At 44.5% G+C, this 21,491-nt stretch overlaps 1 pseudogene; it reads right to left on the bottom strand.

Annotated features, from left to right (window-relative positions):
- Positions 1 to 13,107: 13,107 nt before the first annotated feature.
- LOC142430932 (ragulator complex protein LAMTOR5 pseudogene) lies at positions 13,108 to 13,433 on the bottom strand (annotated as a pseudogene).
- Positions 13,434 to 21,491: the final 8,058 nt, after the last annotated feature.

Genomic DNA, 21,491 nt, shown 5'->3' with positions numbered 1-21,491 from the left:
CCCACTTTTCTGTTGACTGTCTCCCAGGAAGGAGGTCACATGTAGATCCTTGTAATCGGTTCCCCCTTTCCAATCTACCCTCCCTCCACCTTCCCAGTGTCGCCACTCACACCACTGGTCCTGAAGGGATCATCCATCCTGGATTCCCTGCGTTTCCAGTTCCTATCTGTACCAGTGTACATCCTCTGGTGTAGCCAGATTTGTAAGGTATAATTGGGATCATGATAGTGGAGCAGGAGGAAACATTTAGCAACTAGAGGAAACTTGTATGTTTCAGTATTGCTACATCACACACTGACTGGCTTGTCTCCTCCTGGAGACTCTTCTGTAAGGGGATGTCCAGTGGCCTACAAACGGGTTTTGGGTCTCCATTCCGCACCCCACCCCCTTCATTCACTATGATAAGATTTTTTTGTTCTTGTGTACTGGTTTTTATGTGAGTAGTGGAAATAAGCATAATTTATGCCTGCTAAAATGATACTTTTGTATAAAATCTTTTAAACGAGTATGAAAAGCTAAGATCATGGAAGATATAGGTGGCTATTTGTGAATACACGCTCATTACATTAAAAGTGAGAGAGAGGAGGATACAGTAAAATGAATAAGACTCTCCCAATCCCAGGAGTCAGTGAGAAATCACTTCACAGACCAGAGGAATAGCCCTGGTAGCAGTTACATAATTTCATGTTAACTCGATAAATAAGTGTAGGGGTGAAGTCTAGCCTGTCAATCAGCTCACAGCCTGAAGATGCTTACTTGTGGGTGTGGCCTTCTCATGAGGATTCTGGGAATTTCCTCTCTCTTGGGAGGCGGGACACACCTTCTCTGTGCTTCACCTCCCTATGGGGAGGCACATGCAGAAAGCTGGAGGAACCACATGGAGACACACACCAGCACCGAGCGGCTTCCATTGACATTGGATCCACAAGACTTTCCAGCCACTGGCCTGTGCTCTTCCTGCACTCATCATCACTGAATACACTGTGAGTCAAGAGAAATGTATGGACTAGTATTGGACTTGTGGGCTAATATCAGACTTATGGACTTGATCTTGACTGGGCTTGAATGTTTTCTCAACGTACAATTGCTCTTTGATATAAAGCTCTCTCTTAAACTCTCTGGATTTGTTTTTATAATCAACTTCCCCTAAAACAACCCCCTCGAATGTTCAGTGTTAGTGTCTGAGAAGTTGATTTTGTCACCTCTCACCTATGAAGTGAGTGAAATTATAAGTGGATACATCTGTACCAGTCATGACCAGCTGTGAGCTCACTTGGTGAGATATTCCCACGATTAGCATCAGGATTCCAGAATGCCCTTGAGAAGAGCAGCTCAGCTATCACTATGTGTGATGCTCTATAGCAACGGTCTCAATGGGGTCAAAACCCCTTTGGGGTCGAACAACCCTTTCACAGGGGTCATCTGATTCATAAAAGCAGCTAAATTAGAGTCATGAAGTATCAATGAAAAATAATTTCATGGTTCGGAGGTCACCGCAATATGAAGAAGTGTATTAAACGGGCGTGGCATTAGGAAGGTTGAGAACTGCTGCTCTAGAGTTATCGAGGCTTCTTATTATTTATCACTGATTTAGACCAGGAATACATTTATGAATGTGAATTATATGCACATATGAGAGCTCCATAGAGTTGAAGGTTGAAGCCATTCCCCTGGGAAAGCATTAAGCAAAGATATTGCCACGTAGGTTGCTCCCAAACCACTGACAACAAAGTGCACTCATGAAGGGGTGATTGTGGGGCTTCATTTTCCTATTGACAGTCGCCCTGGGTAAGATAAGACATGGGGCTGAGGAGAACACTGCGGCAGCTCCAGGGCCCTCACCTTCTGATTTACATCCTCACAGGTGTTCAGGTGTGCATGCCCAAATGCAGTTAGTGCAGTCTGGGGCTGAGGTGAAAAAGCTGGGAGATTGGTGAAGGTGTCTTGTAGGACTTCTGGAAGCCCCATTCACCAGTGATGGAATGAACAGGGTTTGACAAGCACCCAGAAGAGGCTTTCAGTGGATGGACTGGATCAACACCCACACTGGGTAGTCAACATATGTCCAGGGATTCACACAGGCCTCTGTCTTCTCCTTGGATGCCCCCATCAGCACAGCTTATCTACGGATTAGCAGCCTGAAGTCCAAGGACACTGCCACCTATGACTGTGTGAGACAGGCGCTGTGAAACCCACATCCTGAGAGAGTCAGGAAGCCTGGGGGGATGGCAGCTGTGCTCACTGAGGCAGGGACTCTGAATATTTAATGGAAACCTTTATTTACTTGTTTCACATTTTGAGATGAGAAACAAAGACAAAATACTTCCTGGAATTAGCATAAAGTTTCTGTGAAATGAAATCACCCCTCAAGAGAGGAGGATAAAAATACCATGGTGTATAAGTTTTGTTCATCAATCTGTGTAAATAGTTCCGTTACAGCACTAAGAACTATGCAGACTCTGAAGGGTTGATTCAACATCTGCAGAGACAATGACATGAACACAGGTCATCTGCAAATGGACAGGAAGAAAATGAAAGACAAGACCCTCTGTTGTTCTGTGAGAAAATGAGAGGAAGTGAGTGTGATCCCAGACACAAACTCCCTGCTGGGAGGGAGCTGGGAAGCAGAGGGTGCTCAGTACCCACAGATCACAGGACACACTCAGGAGCAGGTGCAGAGGGACAGTTTCAGTGTTGGTTTCCTGTTGTGGTCTGGGGATGCTTCTCCATCTCGCTGTCTCCCTCAAGGGTTTTCTCTATTTTTATGACATAGGAATACAATGTTATGTATAAAAATATTTAAAATCAGACCTATTGCATGTAGGATGTATAATAATGGAATTGAAATCTCAGCAAAAGAAAGTGGGGAGGAAGGACCAAATAAAAATATAATTTTTATTTATTAGTGTTATATTGATATGCTAAACTTGGCAGCACTTGCATTGTTCAAGTAATGCTTGATAATAGTTGTATTAATTGGATTTCCTTGAAGGCAGATATAATATTATCACAGTGAGTACTGTATTTCATGATGGGTTTATCAAAACCTTTCTGACAATGAGTGCCTTTCTCTTGACTGTGCTGTTCCCCGCATAGTAAATCGTATGATTTTCTGATCAAATTGGCCCATACTGGTCAGTGCATTTATGCTCACTGATGCCTCGGATACCAATCAATACACATGCATACCATTTAATTTTTGTTTGAAGTATTCAAATTACAAGCTCTAGTCCTTAGAAGACTTTTGCAGCTGTTTCTCTGTACCTTGAGTGATGCCCCATCAGCAAATGAAGATCCTGACAGCTCCACTCCCAGAGGCTTTACCCAAATCACGTCATCATGGAAATCAAGATGATTTCAAGAAATCAGTCTCTCTTCAGTCACATTTTGAGTGCCCTCGAACCTGAGGGTCCCATCCTCTGGCAGTAGCTTCAACAATTTCCTACTTCCTTTGCCTAGGCTTTCAGTATTCAACCATGCTGCAAAGTTATGCATAAGGCTTTAGCAGCTTCTTCCTCTGAAGAGGGGAGAGGGGTCCTTCTGCATTGTCTGTTCTTACTCTGAAAGATTTGCTTAAATCTGCTCACTTTGGGTGGCCCTGCTGGCATTTGATATAAGAGTGACATATCTTTCAGCATGTCAGCAAAACACAAGCCACCACAGTATGACGAACTAACAGACAGGTGGTGAGAATATATCATTATTTCTTCAAAGTATATCAAACAAGTTCTGGCTAATATTTTAAATGCAATAAATAAATAACAGCATAATACAACCAAATAATGTAGTATTTCAATTCAGCATGTTCAATGATAGACTTAACATTGAAATAGAAGATCCATAAGGACATCATGAATCAAATAAGTAAACAAATAAATGGGTATAGTAAACTAGAATCAGTGACCAACATATAACATACTCCACCAAGAACAAAATATATGCTCCCATTAAGCCGAGATTTATTTCATAAATAAAGTTAAGCATGAAATAGATGGAAAAAGGAACACAGATAGATAAATACAGATAGATGACAAATACAAGATATGGACAGTATATACAGAGAACATAGATGATAACAAAATTAATAGTTCAGTAGATTGGTAGACCAATTAACAAATTTATGATAGATAGATAGATAGATAGATAGATAGATAGATAGATAGATAGATAGATAGATAGATAGATATAGAGCAGAGATTGGAAATGCATAGAAGGATGGGAGAGGGAGATACAGAAACTCAATCAACAGACTCCAGTGTCATTGTGTATTCGGGTTCAGGGATTTGGGCTGAGTCCAGGCAGAGGGTGTTCAGATAACACTTTTTTCTATCTTGAGATACATTGAAGACTAAATGCACAAACTACAACATGAGGTGTTTCATAAGGAGTAAGGTGTTGTACGTGGATGTTATAAAACAATGACTCACTCTTCAGGAGATTTTCTTAAGAAACTGGGTTCCCACAACAAGAATATATCACTTATTTGATGCGTGTGGTGATACAGATAAAAGTAGGTAAGGAAAGCTATGTGAGACCAGATTGTAAGCACCATGAAGGGAAGGTTGGGATGTATTGCACAGGGTCTCAGGCCAAACAGGCACATGACCCAGATTCAAGATTCAGTGTGTGATGAGGAAGATACAGGGTTCCTAGAAAAATTGGGGCCTCCCCTGTCTCATTTTCCCCTGTGTCGTTGTTTTTAGCCCTCTTCCTGCCCCTGAGAACCAAGATTTAGATGTTTTTAGCATGACCTTCAACTCCAGAGAACAGAGGGAGGAGAATGAGGCATGGAAGTTGGACACATTCTCTGGGTTCTTGTTTGTTTCTTGGGAGACCCCGAGTACATAAACTACACCCTGGGGTGCTCTCTCCTCATCAGGAGAAAACTGAGGGGAAATGTTTTAATTTTCTATTCTCTTTATTTTTTCTTGTGGATTGCATGAAGGTATACTGAGAAGATTGGTGTTCATTCAAAAATTCATTCACTTTGTTTCATTTCATTGACTGCAATGAAATACACACTAATTTCTGTTACAATTACCTTTTCTTTGCAAACATTCTGAATTTTTCCCTGGATAAATATTGCCTTTATAAACTTACAAGTTTGATTGTTCTAAAGTCATTGTATCTCCCCAGGTCTATTACTCCCTTGTAGGCTTGTCAGTTATCTGGCTGGAAGTTTTTCCAAGGGCTGAGTTCAGTCCCAGACCTTAAGCGACGCTGACAGCCATATTCTCAGGACTTCCACAAGTCTACCCAACCAGGAAGCCTAATCTTTGTATTTTTCTTTTCTTTGTGTGTGTGTATTATTTAACTTTTTGTCCCACTCTACCCAAGCCCTTCTAATGCTATCTTTTCCAAATAAGTGAGTACTGATAGCAAGGCACCATCTCTTTCTTCTGGTCTTAGTGTTCAGGGGACTTGTATCCATGATTCATTACAGCATTGGACAAATGGTTTCCATGTGTCTTCAATGATCATCACTCTGGAAAGGGAGAGACAATTAGCTGTACTTCATGTGGTTTAATGTCCCCAGTCACTACTCTCAAAACCCAGACATAGGATATTGTCTTTGTGAGCTGTTATGTCAGTGGTTCTTGGTGTTCCCCAAACCCCAAGGCTCCTCCTCAGAGAGAGAAAAAGTTAACCCACTTATTGTTTACTTTAGTTTAGATCAGAGAAATGTTTAGGGACAGATTATTAAATTGATGAAAGTGAAATGTTCCCAATGTTGGACTTTTAACTTCTCTTCTGAACAGAGCTACACTGTCAGAGAGACGGTGAAAAGGGCCAGATTGACCATGAGTTTTCAGAGAGTGACACACTCATCTTTGGCTTTAATCTGCTCAGATTTGTCTGACACTCAGAGTAAAGCTGACATTCCTTCCCTGATATTTGTTTCCTCTCCTCAGGCAGCAGGAAGCACAGGGCAGACAAGGGCGCTAGGAGGCACCTGAGAGTCTTTCGAGAAGGTGCCATTTGGGAAATCAGATTCCTCAAAGTCTTCACTAAGGAGACAGAGGTAATTGTGATCCTGGACATAATTCCCACAGACAATAAGGAGGGACGGTCTGTGAGGCCCCAGGCTCCTTGGGCTGCAGATTCACACTGGGTTTGAAACCACTCCTCCCCGGGTGTGGACTGGGAGATGCACTGAGTGGAAGTGCTCTGCATGGGAGAGGTGCTAGTGCTAGTGACCATCTTCTCTCTCTCTCTCTCTCTCTCTCTCTCTCTCTCTCTCTCTCTCTCTCTCTCTCTCTCTCTCTGTTGCAGGATGTAACTAGGATCAGGTTCTGTCCCTCCCAGCAGTCCCAAGACCCGCACCTCACCCTGCCTTGGGTTTCCAGTGTTATAAGGCTGGAGGAGTCTAACATGGAGGGCAGGACAGAAATATGCAAAGTGGAAGACATCCATTTTAGACCCACAGGCTACCTCCACAGGGGAATCTCCCTCATCACCCAGTTGGGGACCACAGTGTGATTCCTTTCCATACTCCTTGCAAGATGGACTCTGCCATCCTAGCTCTCCTCATTGCTCTTCTCCCAGGTCAGGATCGCCACAACGTTTGAGATGAATGGAGGATGTGTGTGTGTGTGAAGAGGGAATCTCTGATCTCTGAATCCTATCTCCACAGGTGTGTGCACTCAGGTGCAGCTGGTGCAGTCTGGGGCAGAGGTGAAGAGACCTGGGGAGTCTTTGAGGATCTCCTGTAAGGCATCTGGGTACAGCTTTACTGGAAGCTGGATCAGCTGGATTAGGCAGCCACCTGGAAAGGGCTTGGAATGGGTAGGAATGATATAGCCTGGTAGCTCTGATACCAGCTACAACCCATCCTTCCAAGGAAAAGTCACCATCTCCACAGACAACTCCATCAGCACCATGTTCCTGTAGTGGAGCTGCCTGAAGGACTCAGACACGGACATGTATTACTGTGCAAGGCACACAGTGAGTGAAACCCCTTCCTGAGAGGAGCAGAAACCCTCAGCCTAATGCAGCTGCAGAGCAGGAGTCTCAGGCATCTCTCAGTTCAGCACCAGATGACACAGTCTGCTATCTCCTAGAGAGTGAGCACATGAGTTCATGTCACAGGCCACTGATATGACAGGGAGACATCTCCCCACATGGGGGCACTGATGCAAGCAGTGTTGTACAATCACTTAGAAAACATGTTCTTCTTAGTTGAACTCCTTTCTATTAACTTCCCTTTTTTCCCACCTATCTTGCTGAAGCCCCCGGGAACCCTTATTCTACTTATTGTCTCTGTAGATTCACCCATTCTGCACTACGTAAATTGAAAAACATATAAAAAGATATCAAGAGAGTCAAAAATGCTACTAACAGTGACTGAACACACCAGAAATAAACCCTACAGGTATAAAACAGAACCAGAAAATATTAAAACCCAAATTAATCAGAAAGGATATCAAAGGGGAGATCAAATGACAAGTTTTTAACCATCAAAGCCAGATGAGTCATTCTAACCTTCTACAGTCATCTCTTCAATACTCTCTCTGACCATCAGCTTGTTCCACCCCTCAGTCATGGTGAGAGGGAAATCACTGGAGGTGTATTCCCTGTGAAGATCCTGCAAATGTGTTTGAGCTTTCTCTGTCATCCACAGCCTTCTGCAGGTCACAATCTCAAAGTTTAAGCTCTGACACTAATCCCTCCTTTGGATTTGGATGATATAATTTGCAATCCTTGTAAAACTCTGGAGAGCCTCATCTGTCTCCCTCAGGATGTCTGGTGCATTTTATCTGCTGACCTTGCACTTAGCATTCTTTTTTTTTTTTTTTATTTCAAAAATAAAATTTATTTCACAATCATTTGCTAGAGTAATATGTTACCACAAGTCAATAGAAACAGATTTTGACAGAACCATGACATATTCAGAGCTGTAAGTTCACCACGAAGGACAACTTAGTAAGATCTTCTCTACTTTGATGAAACATAAACCCTCTATAAAAATGTGTATCCTTAGCTCTTAGAAAGATGTTTAAAGAACTTGTTGGCATTAATTGTCAGTGAGTTAACTCCAATTAATGGTGAACTTATGAATTAAGAATAAAACATTGCTAAGTACAAATGCCATTATGATAATTTTTAGTTTAATCGAGTCATTGTTTAGGCTATTGTGACAAATAGTCTAATTGGGTTTGTTGTTTTATCATTCTTATTTTTTTTAAACATTTTATTAGGGGCTCATACAACACTTATCACAATCCATACATAGACATACATCAATTGTATAAAGCACATCTGTACATATTTTGCCCTAATCATTTTCTTTTTTTTTTTTTCTTCTTTTACATTTTATTAGGGACTCCAACAACTCTTACCACAATCCATACATATACATACATCAATTGTACAAAGCATACCCATACACTCCCTGTCCCAATCACTCTCAAGGCATTTGCTCTTCACCTAAGCCCCTTGCATCAGGTCCTCCTTTTTTTCCCCCCTCCCTCCCTTTTCCCCCCTCCATCATATGCCCTTGGTAATTTATACCTCGTTATTTTGTCATATCTTGCCCTATTCGGGGTCTCCCTTCCCCCCTTCTCTGCTGTCCCTCTCCCAGGGAAGAGGTCACATGTGGCTCCTTGTAATCAGTTCCCCCTTTCCAACCCACTCACCCTCCACTCTCCCAGCATCGTCCCTCACTCCCTTGGTCCTGGAGGTATCATCCACCCTGGATTCCCTGTATCTCCAACCCTCCTATGTACCAGTGTACAGCCTCTGTCCTATCCAGCCCTGCAAGGTAGAATTCGGATCATGGTAGTTGGGGGGAGGAAGCATCCAGGATCTGGGGGAAAGCTGTGTTCTTCATCGATACTACCTCACACCCTAATTAACCCATCTCCTCTCCTAAGCCCCTCTATGAGGGGATCTCCATTGGCTGACACTTGGGCCTTGGGTCTCCACTCTGCACTTCCCCCCTCATTTAATATAATATATATATACACATACATATATACATATACACATAAATACACATACATACACACACTTATATCTTTTTTTTTTTTTTTTTGCATGATGCCTTATACCTGGTCCCTTGGGCACCTCGTGATCGCACTGGCCGGTGTGCTTCTTCCATGTGGGCTTATTTGTTTCTGAGCGAGATGGCCGCTTGTTCACCTTCAAGCCTTTAAGACCCCAGACACTATCTCTTTTGATAGCCGGGCACCATCAGCTTTCTTCACCACATTTGCTTATGCACCCATTTGTCTTCAGCGATCCTATCATGGAGGTGTGCAGTCAATGATATGATTTTTTGTTCTTTGATGCCTGGTAACTGATCCCTTTGGGACCACTCGATCACACAGGCTGGTGTGTTCTTCCATGTGGACTTTGTTGCTTCTGAGCTAGATGGCCGCTTGTTTATCTTCAAGCCTTTAAGACCCCAGTCACTATCTCTTTTGATAGCCGGGCACCATCAGCTTTCTTCACCACATTTACTTGTTCACCCATGTTGGCTCCAGCTGTTGTGTCGGGAGAGTGAGCATCATAGAGTTCCAATTTAATAAAAGAAGGTATTCATGCATAGAGGGAGTGTTTGAGTAGAGGCCCAAGGTCCTTCCGCCACCTTAATACTTGACCTATAAATATAGACACAAAGATCTATTTCCCCAACCTCCTATATATATTTGCATGTACATGTCTTTGTCTAGACCTCCATGAATGCCCTTTGACTCCTAGCTCTTTCCTCCATCTCCCTTGACCTTCCTCCTGCCCTACTACCATGCTTCATTGCCACCTGGGCTAGAGTATACCTCTTCTCTAAGCAACCTTACCCTTGATCATTTCCCACCAGGCCTGCCACTCCCCCTTCTCTACCCTTTGGGGTCCCATGTTTTTCCCTTGTCCCTGGGTTTGTTAACACCACTTCCTTACCCCCCCTACCCCCCACCCCAAGTCCCCCCGGAACTGTCGGTCCCGTTGTTTTTCCTCCAGATAGTTCATCCAGCCTGTCCTATTCAGACAGACCTGTGGAGTCACTAACATGCACGAAAACTAGACAGAGGAACACAAAGCAACAGTATATAACCGGACAACAAAACAACCAAAACAAACCACTGAAAAAGAACAGAACAAAACAGTTCACAAGAGAAAAGCTCGTAGTTAGTTCAGGGATCTTTGCTGGCCCTTAGGAGCGTTTTCCAGTCCAGTCTGTTGGGGCACCACGCCCTGGCCCCAAAGTCCACTTTCAGCATTCCCTGGGGACCTTGCCACTCCATTCCCTTGCTGTTCCGCTGCACTCCCCCAGTGCATTGCCTCGGTGTGGTGGGATCAGGTCAGGTGCAATTCCCACACTGTGTCTCCGGTGCTGTCCCCTGTATCGCCCTTAGTCACTGAGGGGCATCATGTCTCATAGTAGGGCCAGCCATGTTGTTCTCTCTGTGGACTGGCTGCTCTACTCAGGAACATCATCATCACGGCCTGGTGGGCCAGGCTGTGCTCCACTCTCTCCTCCTGCCCCTACATCTGCTCCCGTGTGCTCTGGTCAAATATGACCATCTCCCATAGCTGCAGGGTCAATGTCGTCCTTTGGAACAAGTTCTTTTCGGGGGAGGGGCAGGAATCCACTTAATTTATGGTGCTGGGGCCTGCCTCCCAGACGCACTTAGCATTCTAATGTGAAATCCGCTATGGCACCAAGGAGAGTGAACTTTTATGTAATATTTATTTTTTATGTTTATTACTTGTGTACTTCACTTTGAGTTCCTAATTATTTGCAAGGCATGTAGTTGTAACTTAATTAGAAATGATATATTAATTGTACTTTAGGTGTTAAATAATTTTAACAATTTTAAATTTAAAAATGGCATGATTTATGATAATTTTAGGTAATTACACTTGACCGACCAAAATTGATCTCAATTTTCTGCACTTCACTCCATCAAAGATTTTGTTGGGTGCTTTTGAGTCAGTTTTACTCACAATGGTTCTGTGCACAACAGAACAAATAACTAAACTGCCAAGTCCTGAACCATCCTCACTTGCTCTTAAGTTTGAGACCATTTTTTCAGCCGCTCTATTTGTGCATCTAATTGAGTGTTTCCCTATTTTGGTGACACTCTGTCAAACAGGATGTCCTTTTCAAATATGTGAGAAGTCTTGCTGCTCTCAATGAGAATAAAGAACATCCTGACATATTGGTCTGCAATTTCCTCCACTTGTGACTCATTTGCTATCTTTTGGAATCAGAGTTGTCCTTCCAATGAGTGTTCCCTTCATTGTGACTCCTATGAGTGACCTTATTTGTGAATCCGCTCACCAGAGAGGTCATTCCAGTTCACCCCTTGTCAGTGTGGGGCTCTGTATGCCTGGAAGCATTGCTTCAACATAAACAGAGACAAGGGGTAGCAGGCGTCACTAAGGACAGGTCACAAGTTTAGACCCAGATGTCTCCACAATTATTTTCTCAGACATTGAGAACATGAGTCAACCACTACCCACAGTGCACAGGGAATAATGCAGACAGACACCTCCAGAGACCCGAACATGCACTTTAATAGAGCCATGAGCTCAGGGCATTTAAAATCATTCATTGCACTCATGAATCTGTACATGCCTGTATTTCATTGTCAACAGATTTTGAGTCGCAGATAGTGTGAGAATGATCATCTCTTTCTCACAATGGAAATTGGGGCATATAGGATGCTAATGAAGGTCAGTGTTACTTTTAATATTAGCACTGCAAACAGAATGCTAGTTCTTCCTTTCAATATTGCAGAAAGGAGAAAATTTAGAGAAAGAGAAAAAACAAAAAGTCAAAATTGTCTCTGGGGATGCTGAGAGCAAAGAAAAAAGGCCCTAATTCCAACAGGAAATCCTCCCTGTAATCCATCTGTGGCTGTCTAGGGCTGGGTGTGTGTGCTCAGTGGATCCCACATGCCCCCTGCTGCCCAGTGTCTCCTCTGCAGGGGAGGTTTGTGTCTGGGCTCACACTGACTTCCCTTCACTGTGTTCCTTGCACAGTGATACATGGCCATGTTCTCAGCAGTCACGAAGCTCAGCTGCAGGGAGAACTGATTCTTCGATGTGTCTCTGGTGATGGAGAGTCAGCTTTGGAAGGATGGGTTATAACATGTACTACCCTCATAGCATATCTCTCCCATCCACTGCAGCCCCTTCCCTGCGTGCTGGCCAATCCAGTTCCAGCAGTAACCACTGCTTGTGATGGAGACACCAGAGACAGTGCAGGTGAGGGACAGCTTCTGGGAGAGCTTCACCAGTCCTGGACCCGTCTCCTGAAGCCGCACCTGGGACAGGACGCCTGCAAACAAAAACAGATGGTGCCTGTCAGTCACTTGAAGTCACACCCATCCCCATATACGCAGGTCAGATATCTGAATCTATCACCTTGGGGAACTGTCACCAGGCACAGGAGAACACACAGCAATAGCATCTTTAGACCACAGCTCTGCTTTCCCAAGAGACCCACAGCCGAGTCTGAAGAGAACTGATAGCTTTCCAAGCCTAAGGGTGAGAATTTCATGAAGAAACTGTATTGTACTTCATCTGCTCTATAGCCCTGCGGTTAATCATATGTTACACAGTGGGCCACTTAAGAGAAACCCAATCCAGTTGATACTGACTCAGGGTGATCCTGTAGGACAGTGTAGAATTGCCCCCATGATTTTCTGAAACCATAATGCTTGATAAGAGTGTCTAGCCTCACTTTGCTCCCGGGGAGCAGCTGGTAGGTTTGAACTGCCGACATGGCAGTGATCAGCCCCACACTTAACCTCTACACTGCCAGGCTTGCCCATAGCTGAACAATAGGCTGGCCTATAGGCCGGGGTGAAAGCAAGTAACACCAAGGGGGAACGTGCTCCTCAGCCTTCAACCCTAAGAGATCAGACGGGCAGCATTTTCCCCAAAGCAAGTGTCCGAAGTCAGAAGGAGCAGGCAAGCTGCGGAGTGGAAATGGGGTGAGAGTAGGGAGAGATCACAACCAATGTCATGAAACGTGGTATAAATTGTCCAATGGGAAAAGAACTTGCGTTGTCGGCTTTCACCTAAACCACAAGGAACTGTTCAAAAGCGTGAAGGAAAACTGCCCAGTGGGCATGCCATGGCCTAACTGCTAGGATTTAATAGTTGTAGGAGACAGAAGTCATAACATGTCAGGGTGCAGCGGTGATCTGTCAAGAGGCCATTTTGTGCACTGCCACCGTGATGCCATCGTGTTTCTGGATCATAATGTTCCCGTTATCTGACACTAAACACACCACAGGGATATCAGTGGGGTCAGAGGTTAGCTTAGCTGCTTGCTGAGCTAATACTGATAGCACTCCCGCATGCTCATCCGATAGGGTCCCACGGCAGCCCAGGTTCAGTCCTTGTGAATCTGTGCACAGGACGCCGACAATGGATGGATTCTTCCTTGTGTCCTCCAGGTGCTGCTCCAAGGTCTTCTCCATCCCACCCATGGCCCGTGAGACCCGCTGTGCCTAAAGTGTTTTTTTTTTTTAAAGAACACCATGGAATAAATAACCCTGCTACTTTCTTGCTTCAATTATTTTGAATAGAAGTGTGCTTTAAGTCATTTTCTTTTTCTTTGGAAAGAATTGAGGCTAAACTCTTGTGTTAGTCTGGGTACTTTAGAGAAATAAATCCACAGCAACTCATGTATAAGAGTTTTATATAAAGGTTAAGTGCACATCAAGAAAACATCCCAACCCAGTGCTGTCCAAACCCCAAAGTCCAACATTAACCCATTAACCCATATGCAAGACACCAGTTCACAAAGACCTCTTCTATCTCACAAAACAGACACAATGATGCTAACTGCAGGAGGAAAACTGAGTCAGTGAATGGGTAAACCTTCTTAATCATGCCTTATTTATACTCAATTTCTTACACCTTGATGATTCGGGAAAATCAGCTGCAGATCGGTTTTGGCACCCTAAATCTAATTCACAATTTGCCATGGCTAAATGGAAAGATCCTATAAACAATTCATGGCACGGACCAGACCCAGTACTTATCTGGGGAAGAGGTTCCGTTTGTGTCTATTCTTAAGAGCATAATGCAGCAAGATGGCTACCAGAAAGACTGGTCAGACAAATGGATCACAAACCTGAAGTAATACCCTCCAGGGAGGAGTCAACCCCCTGAGAGATCGTTCTCGTTTTGTGTTTTTACAGGTTCAACAAATATACGTTAGCCCGAAGACCCTTCTACTCACAGATGTGGACCTTCACCTCTTGTCTTGGAACCAGAATCGCAGCATTCACCCCCCACTTGCTGCAGTCCCAACCTCCAACCCTATTTCTTATAATACCAACACCACCCCGCCTCCCCAAACTCCTATAATTGTCAATGATGTTCCCCTTTATTTACCTCCTGGCACAACCCGAATTCCGTTTTGTTACTCTGCGCCGTCCTCATCCCTTTGTAATAACTCTCTCACACTCACAACAGAAGCAGTTGCACCCAATGGCTTTTTCTTCTGGTGTAATCATACCCTCACAAAACATTTGAGTGCTTCACTTCCATCTTCCTTATGGTGTACGCCTGTTACTTTGGTTCCCCAATTAACTGTTTATACCACTGCTGAATTTCAATCTAAAATTTCCCCTCACCCCCTTTACAAGTCAAAAAGAGCTATTTTTCTCTCTGTCCTAATGGGCCTTTCATTGGCCTCCTCTGTTGCCGCTGTTGGTTTTGGAGGAGGAGCACTTGGACATTCTATCACCGCCACCAACGATCTGGTCGCCCGCCTTCAAGAAGCTCTGGATAACTCTGCACCGTCTCTGGCGTCTCTCCAACGACAAATCAACTCTTTAGCTCAAGTTGTTCTGCAAAACCGGCGTGCGCTTGACCTTATTACACCCGAAAAGGGGGTACTTGTCTGTTTTTACAAGAAGAATGTTGTTATTATATTAATGAATCGGGATTAGTTGAGGAACGGGTGAACAATCTCAATAAGATCAGCAAGGAACTACTTAATTTCAGACGCCCCCAAATTTGCTCAACTCAATGAATTGGTGGTCCTCGCAGTTATTTTCGTTTCTTGCCCCCTTCATAGGGCCGGTAATTGTTTTGCTTGTTGTAATTTCTTTGGGGCCCGTCATCTTTAACAAACTTATGTCTTTTATCAAACAACAAATAGAGGCCATCCAGACCAAGCCAATACAGGTTCAATACCATCACCTTGAGATGATTAGTCGGGGTGGCTCGGTATCTGACGATGAGTATGCATCACCAGTAAGACCCTCTGCCCTTATGAGATGAGTTGGATAGCCAATGACAGGTAAGACTTGTTGCCCCTGACACCAACCTAAGACAGGCCTTTGTTCGCCTCCACCTAAGGTGGATAAGATGGGTTCACAGAAGCCGAAGACGGGTAAGGGTCGGAGCCGCACCTGGCAGCCTAAGACAGGCACAACTCCCTAAGGGGATCTTTCATTTCCTAAATACATAAACAAAAAAGGAGGACCTGTTGGGAGCCGATAGCCATTAAGACCTTGGCCTCAGACACGTAGCAGAAACTTGGCCACTTTCTAACAGCAAGCCTTTGTTTCCTGTCCAACTTCTCCCCCACATTCCAAGCTACATGCTCAGTAGCGTGGGCAGTTGCGATAACTGACCTTGTTGCCATTAGTCAAAGTACTGAGCACCCACTGAACTTCAGTTATAACATATTAGGAACATAGTGATAAGTTCACCCGGTAAGCCTTAATTTGCATGCGGACGTCACCACAGATGTCTTTGAGTACTGTTGCGCACCCTTTTTACCTTGTTAGGAAGATGTAGCCAATTGGCTGTTACACAGTAAAAAATTGTGCCTCCCACTTCCTTCTCTGTTGTAAATATATACCCGAAGTTTTGGCGAAATAAACGGGCTTGATCAGCTCTTGTCTTGCCCCACGTCTTTGTGTCTCTTTTCCATCCAGGTTTGTTTCCCCTCCAGGTCACCGTGTGAGGGTCTCGCTGGACGAGACCCCAACAAAACCCCAGAAGCAACAAAGCCCACATGGAAGCAGCACACCAACATGTGTGATCATGAAGGGCCGAGGGGACCAGGTTTAAAACAACAAAGGCGGGGGGGGGGGTGGAATATCACATGACCATGAATGAGGGGAGTGCATGATGGGGATCCAATGCCAATCTCTAAACAGCTGGACATCCCTTGCAGAGGGGTAGTGGGGAGGAGATGAGTCACTCAGGGTTCAGGGTAGCAACCATGAAACTCATAACCTTCTTCTAGTTATTGAATGCTTCCTCCCTCCCAATTATCATGATCCCAATTCTGCCTTGCCGAACTGGTTAGACCAGAGGATGCACAGCAGTGTAGTAGTGATCTGGAAACACAGGGAATCTAGGACGGATGAACCCCTCAGGAGCAGTGGTGACAGTGGCGACACCGGGAGGCAAGGGAGTGTAGAAAGGGGGAAGCGATCTCGGGGATCTATGTGTAACCTCCTCTCTGGGGGATGGGCAACAGGAAGGTGGGTGAGGGGAGATGCTGGGTAGTGTAAGATAGGATAGAGTAATAATTTATAAGTTATTAAGGGTTCACGGAGGGGGAGAGGAGGGGAGGGAAAAAAGGAAAACGAGCCGATTCCAGGAATCCAAGTGAGGTAATTCAAGCTCAAAAGGACAGGTATAACATGAGTCCCCTGAGGTAAGTACAATCAGTATGGCAGGAATAGAAGAACAGACACTTATCTCGCAATAAACGGGTAGAAGCATAGATAGTTGGGGAGAGGGCAGACCACATCCAGGGAGGTAAATGAGAGCACAACATAAAGAATGGGAAGGGGTGCAGGAGGAGGGAGAATCAGTGTCGGGAGAAACTGAGTTGATGACACGGGGGGTAGGGGGGACAGGGCACTAATCCAACCAGGGGGAGAGTATTGATTATGTCTCCACAGAACGAAATGTGCATACAGACTCCACCATGACATGCCAAACCAGGAGGCCAATGTAACACGCAGAGGAACTCACAAAAAGACTGGACTATCTGTCCGGCCCCAACCAGAATCAGCCTGACCCCCAACATGGCAGGGAGTGCCACAGAAAATGAAAACAGATCATCTGGTGAGGGAAAGGGACTGACCTACCATACCCTTAATGAAACAAGCAAATGAAGGGGGAGCACAATGTTACGGAGTTGCGCCCAACATAGACCACTGACCCACAAGCAGTTGTGAAGTAACAAAGCAAAACTTTATTACAGAAAGACAAAAAGACAAATAGACAAAAAGACAAATCCGGATTTGGGCTACAGCATGGCCACGCAGGGTCCAACACTGCAGCGTCTGGCCAAATTTTTCTTTCCCTTTTATACCCTTAAAACCAGCAAGGCGAGCGGGTAGAGCAAGATAACAGGGATGCGGGTAGTTCGGCACGTCCTGCTCAGCTTATCTTGGACCAGATGATCTTGCAAAACTTCTTGCTCACATTTACCAGCAGATAGTTGTAAGGTCACAGTGACTTGCTTTTCCAAGATAACGTACCTCTCTGAGAATGGGGGGTGGCACTTAGCTTTTCAAGATGGAGTAACTTAAGACAAATTATTTTATTCTATTAAGCCGTAACACACATTAGGGCCACTAAGCTCAGAGGACAATAGCCCAGCCCGGAGCGGCCAATGTACAGAGAGGACCATATGTCTGGCCCCACTGTGACATGCAACATCCAGCATTGACCCAAGGCCCTAAATGGGACAGCACTGGAGACACAGTGTGGGATGTGTCACCGAGCTGACCCCACCACATTGAGGCAAAACACTGGGGGCGTGCAATAGAGCAGCGGGGAAAGCAGAGCAAGGAGGTCCCGAATGAGTATCAAGGGTGGACTTTGGGGCCAGGGTATGGCACCCCATCAGACAAGTCCGGAAAAGACTCCTAAAAGTCAACAAATGGAACTTTTCTTTCTTTTTTTTCCTTCTTTTAGATTTTGTATGTCAGTGGCTTTTTAGTTTGTTAGTTGTCAGTGTTGCTGCCATCATCACTGAGTCCTAATGTACCACTTTGTTTGGTGCTGTTGAGGCCACTAACAATTTTATGTGCATATTATTATCTTTGCAGGTCTATCTAGATAAGATAGGCTGGATAAACAATGTGAAGAATAAAACAACAGGACTAACGGTTGCGGGGGGGAGGGGGGGGGCGGGGCATGGGAGAGTGGGAGGTGGGGTAAGGGAGGAGGTGTTGGCTAATGCAGGGACAAGGGAACAATGAGCAGTTCAAAACCAGGGGCAGGGGGGGAATGGGAGGACTGGTAGGGAGGGACCAAGGGACATGTAACTGAGAGGAAGTACTGAAATAGAATGAAGGCTGAACATGTAGGGGGCCTCCCTGAGGGCGATCAGCTGTCAGTCTGGCAGTAGGCCCCACTCCCTGCTGTTAAAGACAATTGACGCCTGCAGTCATCTATCTGTTTCCGGTAGGTGGGGTTTAAACCCTACTGATAATGGTTCCTATGGAGATCCAGAGAACAGGTCAAGCAAGGTCAAGCTGCCATACTAAACCTAGGATCCACCCTTCTTGTCACATGTATATCCCTAATCCCTCCTCTTCCTATTGCATGTATGTCCCTAGACCACCCCCTCTCATTACTGTATTACCTATAGGACAGCCCCTTCCTGTGATGTATGTCCTCACCTGTAATTGGGGGGGCTTGCATGTCCCCAGTGAATAGAAAAAGCCTGGACTGACATTAAAAATCTCTCTCTCTTTCCCTCCACGTGGACCATCAGGCAGGGCTGGGGTGAACATACTACCATGAATTGTGCCTGACTCCATTTATTTCAATATTTCTATTCTATCTTTCATGCTCTCAATTACTTTACTATGATCTTTACTTATCGCTGTACAATTGCGCCTCCCGGACCCGTAATAATGTGTTACGGGCTGGATTCCTCTGACAGCAAGCATGTACATATGTAAATATATTTATGATTATGGTGGAAATAGATTTATGTGCATATATTTATAGGTTTAGTAGTTGGGAAGCAGGTGGACATTGGGCCTCCACTCACACATTCCCTCAATACTAGAACACTTTGCTCAGCTAAACGTTCATTCCATGATACCCACCCTCCTGACATGATCGCTGAAGACAAACGTGTGCATAAGCAAATGTGGTGAAGAAAGCTGATGGTCACAGGCTATCAAAAGATATAGCATCTTGGGTCTTAAAGGCTTGAAGACAAACAAGCAGACATCTTGGAAGCAAAAAAGCCCACAGAGAAACACACAAGCCGTGTGATCATGAAGTGTTGAAGGGATCAGGTAGCAGACACCAAAGAACTAAAACCGTCATTGTGTGCTCACCTTCCCCATATAAACACTGAAGACCAACGTGTGCATAAGTAAGTGTAGTGAAGAAGGCTGATAATGCCCGGCTATCAAGAGATATAACGTCTGGGGTCGTAAAGGCTTGAAGGTAAACAAATGGCCATCTAGCCCAGAAGCAACAAAGCCCACATGGAAGAAACACACCAGCATGTGTGATCACAAAGGGTCGAGGGGACCAGGTATCAAGCACCAAAGGGGGGAAAATCATATCGTGAATGAGGGGAGTACACAATGGGAACCTAATGCCCATCTGTAGACAACTGGACATACCTTGCAGAGGGGTAGTGGGAAAGAGCTGAGTCATTCAGGGTGCAACGTAGCCTTGATGAAACTCACAAGGTTCCTCTAGTTCTTAAACGCTCCCTCCTCCCACTATCATGATCCCAATTCTACCTTGAAAATCTTGTTAGACCAGAGGATGCACAGCTGTGCAGATGGGAACTGGAAAAACAGAGACTCCAGCACAGATGAACCCCTCAGGACTAGTGGTGAGAGTGAAGATACCGGGAGGGAAGAGGGAAGGGGAAACCGATGACAAGATCTACATATAACTTTCTTCCTTGGAGGATGGGCAACAGAAAAGTGGGTGAAGGGAGATACTGGGGAGGGAGAGGGAAAAAAGAAAGAAAAATGGCAGCTGATTCCAGGAGCCTAAGCGGAAAGCAAGAGTTTTGAGAATGATGAGAGCAACTTATGCATAAGTGTGCTTTACACAATTGCTGTGGGTGTGGATTGTGATAACAGTTGTATGAGCTGCAATAAAATGATTTTTTTAAAACCCAAAATACAATACATGGTAAAAATTGTGCATCAATGTATGCATCTGTTTCCAAGTTATCATGTGTATAAAATTCATAAATGAGTGGTTTTTACAGTACCTATGGTGTTTTAAAATAATGTAGAAAGTGTACTTAGATGAAATTCTATGCTTTCATGGAAAGAATGATAACAACAATAATTTTGTTCTCCCTTCTCCCTCACTGCACTTAACAAGAGGTTTGACATCTGTGTATGCCCATCCCAAATAACCCATGTCAACTAGTTCTATTCTTATGTGGATTTTTATGTCCCCTTACTGTATCTCCCATATCATAAAAGTGATTTGTTCTCAGTGGCCATAGAGTTCAACTACCAGGAGAAGCATTATGTGGACTTGCTTCTGGAGTTCTTGTCAACCTGAGATGGCACTTAGAGATGATGCATAGTATGTGTGTTAGTCCAGGTAGACTAGAAACAAATTCATGGAAAGAGCTTTATATAAAAGAGGAACTGAATATTTAGGAAAATCCCAGCCCAGTCCAGATCAAGTCCATAAGTCTGATATTAGCCCATATGTCTGATACCAATCTGTAAATTCCTCTTCAAACTCATGAAGCACATGCAATGTGGTCGAATGCAGGAAGATCACAGGCCAGGGGGTGGAAAGTCTTGTGGATCCAGTGGCGGTTGAGGCATTTCAGCACTGGCAGACGTCACCACATGGCTCCTTCAGCTCCGGACCTCTAGCGTAGCTCCATGTGTCTTGTCAATGGAAATATCTCACAGGGAGTGAGCCTGTCTCCGGCCTCCAGTGAGCTATTTTATCTCCTCCTCACCTCCAAATGAGATCACCAAACTGTGACCTGAATGACACACTAAAATTCACCCCTTCAATCTTAAGACTCTCATATTAGCAGCAGATTATGTAACTACCTCTGCTACCAATGCTTACCGTTAATAGATATCCTGACTCCTTCAGAAAGTGCAAGTAATCCAGCTCTGGCAATATTACCTAGACAAGGAAAATAGTAACTGATGACAAATAATAGACGCCTCATTCATGTCCACATATTTTGAGAATCTCTTGACACTCACAAGGAAAACACTCAGAGGAAAATCTTGGTTTCTGGACAAGGTCCTTGGTTCCTAGAGAATCTTGACCAGAGGTTGAAGCTTGAAGAGTCTCACCAAGTTTTAAAATTTAATCTGGATGGTCATCTACATGTTAAAACCCCACATGTAAACTAGGCAAGTGTCAGGACTGCCCTCCATTTGGTGTCAGAAACTGGATGGAAAATCAGCCCTCCCTCCCCAGTGGTAGACCTCTAGTTGTTAAGAATTTAGGGGCCTCCTGTAGTAGGTCATTGAAATGGCTGGTCTACAAAGACAGCGCTGTCCCTGAGAATTGTG

This window comes from Tenrec ecaudatus, chromosome 17 (assembly GCF_050624435.1).
Source record: "Tenrec ecaudatus isolate mTenEca1 chromosome 17, mTenEca1.hap1, whole genome shotgun sequence".
Taxonomy (NCBI): Eukaryota; Metazoa; Chordata; class Mammalia; order Afrosoricida; family Tenrecidae; genus Tenrec; species Tenrec ecaudatus.
This window is presented reverse-complemented; position numbering and strand designations above follow the sequence as displayed.